We start from the raw sequence: 11,002 nt of genomic DNA on the forward strand, positions 1-11,002 counted from the left end.
ATACATATGTCCTGAATGGTATTACCTAGGTTTTCTTCTAGGGTTTTTATAGTTTTAGGTCTTATGTTTAAGTCTTTAATCCATCTTGAGTTAATTTTTGTAAAAGATGTAAGGAAGAGGTCCAGTTTCTGTTTTCTGCATACGGCTAGCCAGCTTTCCCAGCATCATTTATTAAATAGGGAATCCTTTCCCCATTGCTTATTTTTTGCCAGATTTGTTAAAGATCAGATGGTTGTAGATATGTGGCATTATTTCTGAGACCTCTGTTCTGTTCCATTGGTCTGTATATCTGTTTTGGTACCAGCACCACGCTGTTTTGGTTACTGTAGACTTTTAGTATAGTTTGAAGTCAGGTAGCATGATGCCTCCAGCTTTGTTCTTTTTGCTTAGAATTGTCTTGACTATATGGGTTCTTTTTGGTACCATGTGAAATTTAAAGTAGTTTTTTCTAATTCTATGAAGAAAGTCAATGGTAGCTTGATGGGAATAGCATTGAATCTAAATTACTTTGGGCAGTATGGCCATTTTCATGATACTGATTCTTCCTAACCATGAGCATGGAATGTTTTTCCATTTGTTTGTATTTTCTTTTATTTCCTTGAGCAGTGGTTTGTAGTTCTACTTGAAGAGGTCCTTCACATCCCTTGTGAGTTGTATTCCTAGATATTTTACTGTCTTTGTAACAGTTGTGAATGGGAGTTCACTCATGATTTGGCTCTCTGTCTGTTATTGATTTGTATCCTGAGACTTAGCTGAAGTTGCTTATCAGCTTAAGGAGATTTGGAGCTGAGACAATGGGGTTTTCTAAATATACAATCATGTCATCTGCAAACAGAGACAGTTTGACTTCCTCTCTTCCTATTTGAATACCCTTTCTTTGTCTTGCCTGATTGCTCTGGACAGAATTTCCAATACTATGTTGAATATGAGTGGTAAGAGAGGGCATCCTTGTCTTGTGCTGGTTTTCAAAGGGAATGCTTCCAACTTTTGCCCATTCATTGTGGTATTAGCTGTGAGTTTGTCATAAATAACTCTTATTTTGAGATACATTCTATTAATACATAGTTTATTGAGAATATTTAGTATGAAGTGGTGTTGAATTTTATCGAAGGCCTTTTCTGCATCTATTGAAATAATCAGGTGGTTTTTGTCATTGGTTCTGTTTTGTGATGGATTACATTTATTGATTTGCATATGTTAAACTAGTGTTGCATCTTAGGGATGAAGCCAACTTGATCGTGATGGATAAGCTTTTTGATGTATTGCTGGATTTGGTTTGCCAGTGTTTTATTGAGGATTTTTGCATTGATGTTCATCAGGGATATTGTCCTAAAATTTTCCTTTTTTGTTGTGTCTCTGCCAGGTTTTGGCATCAGGATGATGCTGGCCTCATAAAATGAGTTAGGGAGGAGTCCTTCTTTTTCTATTGTTTGGAATAGCTTCAGAAGGAATGGTACCAGCTCCTCTTTGTACCTCTGGTAGAATTTGGCTGTGAATCTGAGTGCTCCTGGGCTTTTTTTGGTTGGTAGGCTATTACTGCCTCAATTTCAGAACTCGTTACTGATCTATTCAGGTATTCGACTTCTACCTGATTTAGCCTTGGGAGGGTGTATGTGTCCAGGAATTTATCCATTTCTTTTAGATTTACTGGTTTATTTGCATAGAGGTGTTTGTAGTAATCTCTGATGGTAGTTTGTATTTCTGTGGGATCGGTGGTGATATCCCCTCTATAATTTTTTATTGCATCTATTTGAATCTTCTTTCTTTTCTTCTTTATTAGTCTGACTAGTGGTCTATTTTGTTAATCTTTTCAAAAAACCACCTCCTGGATTCATTGATTTTTTTGAAGGGCTTTTTGTGTCTCTATCTCCTTCAGTTTTGCTTTGATTTTAGTTATTTTTTGTCTTCTGCTAGCTTTTGAATTTGCTCTTCTTTTCTAGTTATTTTAATTGTGATATTAGGGTGTCAATTTTAGATCTTTCCCACTTTTTCCTGTGGGTGTTTAGAACTATAAATTTCTCTCTAAACACTACTTTAGCTGTGTCCCAGATATTCTGGTACGTTGTGTCTTTGTTGTCATTGGTTTCAAAGAACTTATTTATTTCTGCCTTAATTTTGTTATTTACCCAGTAGTCATTCAGGAGCAGGTTGTTCAGTTTCCATGTGTTGTGCAGTTTTGAGTGAGTTTCTTAATCCTGAGTTCTAATTTGATTGCACTGTGGTCTGAGAGGCTCTTTGTTATGATTTCCTTTTTTCTTTCTTTCTTTTTTTTTTCTTTGCATTTGCTGAGGAGTGTTTTACTTCAATTGTGTGGTCAATTTTAGAATAAGTGCAATGTGGTGCTGAGAAGAATGTATATTCTGTTAATTTGGGGTGGAGAGTTCTATAGATGTCCATTAAATCCACTTAGTCCAGATCTGAGTTCAAGTCCTGAATATCCATTTTTTTGTATTGTTGATCTAATATTGACAGTGGGGTGTTAAAGTCTCCCACTATTATTGTGTGGGAGTCTAAGTCTCTTCGTAGGTCTCTAAGAAATTGCTTTATGAATCTGTGAGCTCCTGTACTGAGTGCATATATATTTAGGATAATTAGCTCTTCTTGTTGCATTGATCCTTTTACTATTATGTAATACCCTTCTTTGTCTTTTTTTTTTTTCCTTTTTTTTTTATTGCATTTTAGGTTTTGGGGTACATGTGAAGAACATGCAAAATTGTTGCATAGGTGCATACGTGGCAGTGTGATTTGCTACCTTCCTCCCCTTCACCTATATCTGGCATTTCTCCCCATGCTGTCTCTCCCCAACTCCCCACCGCCCGCTGACCCTCCCCTATTTCCCCCCAACAGACCCCAGTGTGTAGTGCTCCCGTCCCTGTGTCCATGTGTTCTCATTGTTCAACACCCGCGTATGAGTGAGAACATGTGGTGTTTGATTTTCTGTTCTTGTGTCAGTTTGCTGAGAATGATGGTTTCCAGGTCATCCATGTCCCTACAAAGGACGCGAACTCATCATTTTTGATGGCTGCATAATATTCCATGGTGTGTATGTGCCATTTCCCTGTCCAGTCTATCATTGATGGGCATTTGGGTTGGTTCCAGGTCTTTGCTATTGTAAACTGTGCTGCAATGAACATTCGTGTGCATGTGTCCTTATACTAGAACAATTTATAATCTTTTGGATGTATACCCAGTAATGGGATTGCTGGGTCAAATGGAATTTCTATTTCTAGGTCCTTGAGGAATCTCCACACTGTCTTCCACAATGGTTGAACTAATTTACACCCCACCAACAGTGTAAAAGTGTTCCTATTTCTCCACATCCTCTCCAGCATCTGTTGTCTCCAGATTTTTTAATGATCGCCATTCTAACTGGCGTGAGATGGTATCTCAATGTAGTTTTGATTTGCATTTCTCTAATGACCAGTGATGATGAGCATTTTTTCATATGTTTGTTGGCCTCATGTATGTCTTCTTTTGTAAAGTATCTGTTCATATCCTTCGCCCACTTTTAAATGGGCTTGTTTGTTTTTTTCTTGTAAATTGTTTTAGTTCTTTGTAAATTCTGGATATCAGCCCTTTGTCAGATGGGTAGACTGCAAAAATGTTTTCCCATTCTGTTGGTTGCTGGTTCACTCTAATGACTGTTTCTTTTGCTGTGCAGAAGCTGTGGAGTTTGATTAGGTCCCATTTGTCTATTTTGACTTTTGTTGCCAATGCTTTTGGTGTTTTGGTCATGAAGTCCTTGCCTACGCCTATGTCCTGAATGGTCTTGGCTAGATTTTCTTCTAGGGTTTTTATGGTGTTAAGTCTTATGTTTAAGTCTTTAATCCATCAGAATGCTGAAGATTGGTACCCATTCAATTCTGGCTTGTAGGGTTCTGCCGAGAGAGCCGCTGTTAGTCTGATGGGCTTCCCTTTGTGGGTAACCCGACCTTCTCTCTGGCTGCCTTTAACATTTTTTCCTTTATTTCAACCTTGGTGAATCTGATGATTATGTGTCTTGGTGTTGCTCTTCTCAAGCAGTATCTTTGTGGTGTTCTCTGTATTTCCTGAATTTGAATGTTGGCCTCTATTGCTAGGTTGGGGAAGTTCTGGATAATATCTTGAAGAGTGTTTTCCAACTTGGTTCCATTCTCCCGTTACTTTCTGGTGCACCAGTCAAGCGTAGGTTTGGTCTTTTCACATAGTCCCATTTTTCTTGGAGGCTTTGTTCGTCCCTTTTCGTTCTTATTTCTCTAATCTTGTCTTTATGCTTTATTTCATTACATTGATTTTCAATCTCTGATATCCTTTCTTCTGTTTGATTCATTCAACTTTTGATACTTGTGTATGCTTCATGAAGTTCTCATGCTGGTTTTCAGCTCCATCAGATCATTTATGTTCTTCTCTAAGCTGGTTCTTCTAGTCAGCAGTTCCTCTAACCTTCTTTCAAGGCTCTTAGCTTCCTTGCATTGGGTTAGAACGTGCTCCTTTAGCTCAGAGGAGTTTATTACCCACCTTCTGAAGCCTACTTTTTCCAATTCCTCAAACTCATTATCCATCCAGTTTTGTTCCCTTGCTGGCAAGAAGTTCTGATCCTTTGAAGGAGAAGAGGCATTCTGTTCTGTTTTGTTTTGTTTCCAGCCTTTTTCTTCTGGCTTTTCCTCATCTTCATGGATTTGTCTATCTTTGGTCTTTGATACGGGTGACCTTCGGATGGGGTTTTTGTGTGGATGTCCTTTTTGTTGCTGTTGATGCTATTCCTGTTTATTAGTTTTTCTTCTAACAGTCAGGTCCTCTGCTGCAGGTCTGCTGGAGTTTGCTGGAGGTCCACTCCAGACCCTGTTTGCCTGGGTATCACCAGCAGAGGCTGCTGAACAGCAAAGATTGCTGCCTATTTTTTCCTCTGGAAGCTTTATCCCAGAGGGGCAACCAGATGCCAGCTGGAGCTCTCCTGTATGAGGTGTTTTTTGACCCCTGCTGGGAAGTGCCTCCCAGTCAGGAGGCACAGGGGTCAGGGACCCACTTGAGGAGGCCCTCTGTCTCTTAGAGCTCAAGTGCTGTGCTGGGAGATCTGCTGCTCTTTTCAGAGCTGTCAGGCAGGAATGTTTACACCTGCTGAAGCTGTGCCCACAGCTGCCCCTTCCCCCAGATGCTCTGTCCCAGGGAGATAAGAGTTTTATCTATAAGCCCCTAACTGGGGTCGCTTCCTTTCTTTCAGAGATGCCCTGCCCCGAGAGGAGAAATCTAGAGAGGTAGTCTGGCTACAGCAGCTTTGCCAAGCTGCAGTGGGCTCCACCCCGTTTGAACTTCCCAGTGGCTTTGTTTACACTGTGAGGGGAAAACTGCCTACTCAAGCCTCAGTAATGGCCCTCACCCCTCCCTGCACCAAGCTGAAGTGTTTCAGGTCGACTTCAGACTGCTCTGCTGGCAGCAAGAATTTGAAGCCAGTGGATCTTAGCTTGCTGGGCTCCATGGGAGTGGGATCTGCTAAGCTAGACCACTTGGCTCCCTGGCTTCAGCGCCCTTTCCAGGAAAGTTAACGGTTCTGTCTTGCTGGCATTCCAGGTACCACTGGGGTATGAAAAAATCTCCTGCAGCTAGCTCAGTGTCTGCCCAAATAGCCACCCAGTTTTATGCTTGAAACACAGAGCCCTGGTGGTGTAGGCACCCGAAGCAATCTCCTGATCTATGGGTTGGAAGGACCATGGGAAAACCATAGTATCTGGGATGGAATGCACTATTCCTCACGGCATAGTCCCTGACAGCTTCCCTTGGCTAGGGGAGGGAGTTACCCAACCTCTTATGCTTCCTGGGTGAGGTGATGCCCTACCCTGCTTTGGCTCACCCTCCATGGGCGGCACCCACTGTCTAACCAGTCCCAATGAGATGAGCCAGGAACCTCAGTTGGAAATTCAGAAATCACCCACCTTCTGCATTGATCTCACTGAGACCTGCAGACTGGAGCTGTTCCTATTTGGCCACCTACCTTGCCAACCACTCTCCTCAATTTTTCCTCAGTATTTTCCATCACAAATTTTTTCAGATCAGTCAGCAGAATTTTTTAAAAATTATTTTAGCACGAAAGGAATCCTGAATGTTTTGTTTTCATCTCAAGGTATTTTCTAATTTCCCTGTAACTTCTTGCCCCATTGGTTTTTAAGAGTGTGCTGTCAGCTGGGTGTGGTGGCTCACACCTGTAATCCCAGCACTTTGGGAGGCCAAGGCAGGTGGATCACATGGTCAGGGAAACAAGACCATCCTGGCCAACATGGTGAAACACTGTCTCTACTAAAAATACAAACAAATAAAAAAAAAATTAACCAGGTGTGGCAGTGCATGCCTGTAGTCCCAGCTACTTGGGAGGCTGAGGCAAGAGAATTGCTTGAATCTGGGAGGTAGAGGCTGCAGTGAGCCAAGATCGCACCACTGCACTCCAGGCTGGGTGACAGAGAGCAAGACTCCATCTCAAAAAAAAAAAAAAAAAAAAAGTGTGCTGTTTAATTTCCACATAATTGTGAATTTTCTAGTTTTCCTCATTACTGATTTCAGTTTCATTTTGTTGTGGCCAGAGAATACATTTTATATGATTTTTATCTATTTGTTGATAACTGAGATTTTTTTATTTTTATTGAGACTTGTTTTGTGGCCTAATGTATGATGTATCCCAGAAAATGTTTCATGTCCACTTGAGAAAAATGTATATTCTGCTGATTTTAGATGGGGTGCTTTGTATATATGTTAGGAGTTTGGTTTGTGTGTTTCCAAGTCCTCTAATTCTTTATTGCTCTTTTATCTGGTTGTTCTATCCATTATTGAAAGTGGGGTACTGAAGTCTGAAAATATTGTAGAAATATCTATTTCTCCCTTCAGTTCCATCCATTTTCACACCATATATTTGGGGACTAGCTATGTAATGTCTATATTGTTATATCTTCTTGATGGATTGACTCTTTTGTCAATATATAATGTCCTTGTTTGTCTCTTGTCAAGTTTTTTACTTAAAGTCTATTTTGTCTAATATTAATATAGCTACCTCAGTTCTCTTTTTTTAACATCCTGCATGGAATATTTTTTTTCCCCATTTTTCAATCAACATTTTTTTTGTGTTTGGATTGCAAGTGTCTTATAGAGAGCATACCGTTGGATCATGCTGTTTTATCCATTCTGCCAATTTTTGCCTTTTAACTAGAGAGCTTAATCTGCATTTAAATTAATTCCTGATTTTAAAAAGAACTTGCTTCTATCACTTTGTGATCTGTTTTCTACATGGCTTATCTTTTTTGTTCCTTGGTCTCTCAATGCTGTCTTTCGTGTTTGACATTTCTGTAGCATACCTTTTTTTTTCTTCTTTTTTTTTGAGACAGGGTCTCGCCGTCACCCAGGCTAGAGTGCTGTGGCATGATCTTGGCTCACTGCAACCTCTGCCTCCTGGGTTCAAGCAATTCTCATGCCTCAGCCTCCCAAGTAGCTGGGACTACAGGCATGCACCATCATGCCCAGCTAATTTTTATATTTCTAGTAGAGACAGAGTTTCAGCATGTTGAGCAGGCTGATCTCAAACTCCTGACCTAACGTGATCCACCCACCTTGACCTCCCAAAATGCTGGGATTACAGGTGTGAGTCACTATGCCTCAACTGTAGTGTACCATTTAAATTTTCTTCTTATTCCCTTTTCTGTATATTTTATTTTCTTAGTGATTACCCTGTGGAATACAGTTAACATCCTTTTTCTTTTTTGAAAGAAGGTCTCACTGTCATCCAGGCTGGAGTACAGTGGTGTGATCCTGGCTCACTGTATCTCAAGTAGTCCTGCAGCCTCAGATTCCTGCATAGCTAGTACTACAGGCATGTGCCATCACACCCAGCTAATTTTTAAAAAAAATGTTTGTAGAGATAGATCTCTATGTTGCCCAGGCTGCTCTCAAACTCCTGGCCTCAAGTAGTCCTCCTGCCTCACCCTTCCAAAGTGATGGGATAACAGAGCCACCACACCTGGCCTATTTTTCCAAATTTTATTGTGAAAAAATTTAAAGATGCAAAAGTGTTTAATAGTATTAAAGTTATATTGTAATTAAATAAGTTAACATAGTTTAATACTAACTTAGCTTCTACAGTATAAAACTCTGCTCCCATATATCTGTTTTCCTCTTTTTAGGATTTGAAAAATTACATCTTTATACATTGTTTTCCCCATTAACATAGATTTATAGTTGTTTTACTCATTTTTCTTTAAATCATATAGGAGTTATAAGCCAATAATACAATAATATTGGCTTTTGTGTTTGCCTGTGTAGTTACTTTACCAGTGTTCTTTATTAATTTATATGGCTTCAAGATACTATTTAGTGTCTTTTCACTTCTGCCTGAAGTATTTTGTATTTCTTGTAGAGCAGGCCAACTAGCAATAAACTCCCTCAGTGTTTATGTAGGAATGTCATAATTTCTCCTTCATTTTTGAAGGATACTTTTGCCAGATATAGGATTCTTGGCTAACAGGTTTTTTTATTTTAATACTTTAAATAGATCATCACACTGCTTTCTGGATATCATGGTTTCTGATGAGAAGTGGGTTATTAATCTTATTATAAAACCTTTGTACATGAAGAGTCACTTTTGAGTCTCTCTGTCTTTTTATGGTTTGAGTATAATATGTCTTAGTGTGGATCTCTATGCATGTATTCCTCTTGGAGTTAGTTCCTTGAGCTTCTTATACTTGTAGGTTGTTTTTATAAGTTTGAGAAGTTTTTGAACATGATTTCTTCAAATATTCTTAGTCTTTTGTTTTGAGACAGTCTTGCTGTGTCGCACAGGCTGGAATGCAATGGTGTGATCTCCACTTACCATAACCTCCACCTCCTGGGTTGAAGAGATTCTCCTGCCTCAGCCTCCAGGGTAGCTGGGATTACAAGTGCATGCCACCATGCCAGGCTAATTTTTTGTATTTTTAGTAGACAGGGTTTCCCCATGTTGGCCAGGCTAGTCTTGAACTCCTGACCTCGTGATCCACCCGCCTCAGCTTCCCAAAGTGCTGGGATTACAGGCATGAGCCACGGCTTGCAGCCAGATATTTTTTATACTCCTTTCTCTCTCTCCTCTCTCTTATTGTGACTCCCATGTGCATATGTTGATATGCTTGATGGCATCCCACATGTACCTGAATTCTACTTATTTTCCCTTCTCCTCAACTGGAATAACATCAATTTACTTATCTTTTAGTTCACTAATTGTTCTGCTTACTTAAATATGCTGTTGAAATCTTCTAGTGAATTTTGATTTCAGTTATTGTACTCTTCGAGTCCAAAATTCATGGTTTTAAAATAATTTCTCTATCTTTTTTTCAGACATCATTCTCCTGGTTTTATTATCTTTGTTCATGTTTCCTCTAGCTCTTTGAGAATTTTTAAGACAGTTGATATAAAGTCTTTGTCTAGTAAGTCCAGTGTCTGTGTTTCCTTGGGTCAGTTTCTGTTCATTTATTCTGGGAATGGACTTTTTTTATCATGCTGTGTAATTTTTGTTTTGTTTTATAATGTGGTATCTCTTAAAGTGAGATTCTTCCTCCTGCTCAGAATTTGTTTTTATTTTATCAAGGATTGTAATGGTTTGTTTAGTGACTGTTACAGGTTTAATCGTGTCTCCTGAAAAGGTATGTTGAAGTCCTAACCTTTGAACATGACCTTACTTTGAAATAGGGTTTTTGAAGATGCATTCAAGATGAGGACCTTAGGGTGTACCCTCATTCAATATGACAATGTCCCTATTAGAAGAGTAACATACCATATCAAGGCAGAAACACATGGGGAGAATGCCATGTGACCACAGAGACAGAGCGTGAAGTGATACAGCAATGATAAATGGATACCACCAGAAGCTGCTAAGAGGTAAAGAGAGCATGGCCCTTCTGACACTTTGATTTTGGAGGTCTAAGCTGCAGAAAACTGGGAGTGAATAAATTTTCATTGTTCAGGCCACCCAATTTTGTGGCATGTGGTAACAGCAGCTCTGGGAAATGAATACAGTGAGTTTTCTAAACTACTTTTTTATAAAACCCAATATTCCCTGTATTGTTTGGTATCTAAGGTCTCTAGTCTTTTCATTTATTTTTACCCAGTGTGTTAACAGGGATTTCCTTGAATGTCTGTATCAAAAACAAAAAAGGAAAAATATTCACCCAATCTTTGTACAGTGGTTCTGTGTTGGAGCCCTCTTATTGCTTAGCCAGGCCATTTACCGCTCTGCCACAGCCTTCCCTTATTGCTTGCACCAAGCCAAAGATCATTGACAGGTGAAAGCTTGCAGTCTTTTCAGGTCATTTCTGAACTTATGTTCTCTGAGCATGTGCATGCCTTTCTAAATTTCCTGGTCCACGTGGGGAGCTTTTCAATACCCTACTTCCTCACAGAATCTCTCTCCCCAGATTTCCTTTCCAGGTCGTCAGCCTGTATATTGTTTGCTTCAACTGTAATCTTTTACCTCAAGTGGGTTGTTCATTTGCCTTTCAGTGATTTACATGAATGTACTCTTCAATTTGCCACTTTTCCACCATGATAGAGTTCCAAGTTAGATAAGATAAAATCAAATGACTTGCATCAGTCCTTCAAGTAGCCCTCAGACATTTCAAAACAGACAAACATAATTGAGAACAAGGTCTGCTCCACTGCCTCTTAAGACAGGATCAGTGTCCTACATTGGGAATATAAGCTGTCACCTTGAAGACCATCACTCAGCTGGAGAGAAAAGTAAATCAAGGGCAAATGAAAGCACCACAAAGCTCCCCTACTATTTTTTTTTTTTTTTTTTTGAGACGGAGTTTCGCTCTTGTTACCCAGGCTGGAGGGCAATGGCGCGATCTCGGCTCACCGCAACCTCTGCCTCCTGGGTTCAGGCAATTCTCCTGCCTCAGCCTCCTGAGTAGCTGGGATTACAGGCACATGCCACCATGCCCAGCTAATTTTTTGTATTTTTAGTAGAGACGGGGTTTCACCATGTTGACCAGGATGGTCTCGATCTCTTGACCTC

Source organism: Aotus nancymaae, unplaced genomic scaffold, assembly GCF_030222135.1.
Source record: "Aotus nancymaae isolate 86718 unplaced genomic scaffold, 86718_ANA_hifiasm-v0.15.2.pri h1tg000028l, whole genome shotgun sequence".
Taxonomy (NCBI): domain Eukaryota; kingdom Metazoa; phylum Chordata; class Mammalia; order Primates; family Aotidae; genus Aotus; species Aotus nancymaae.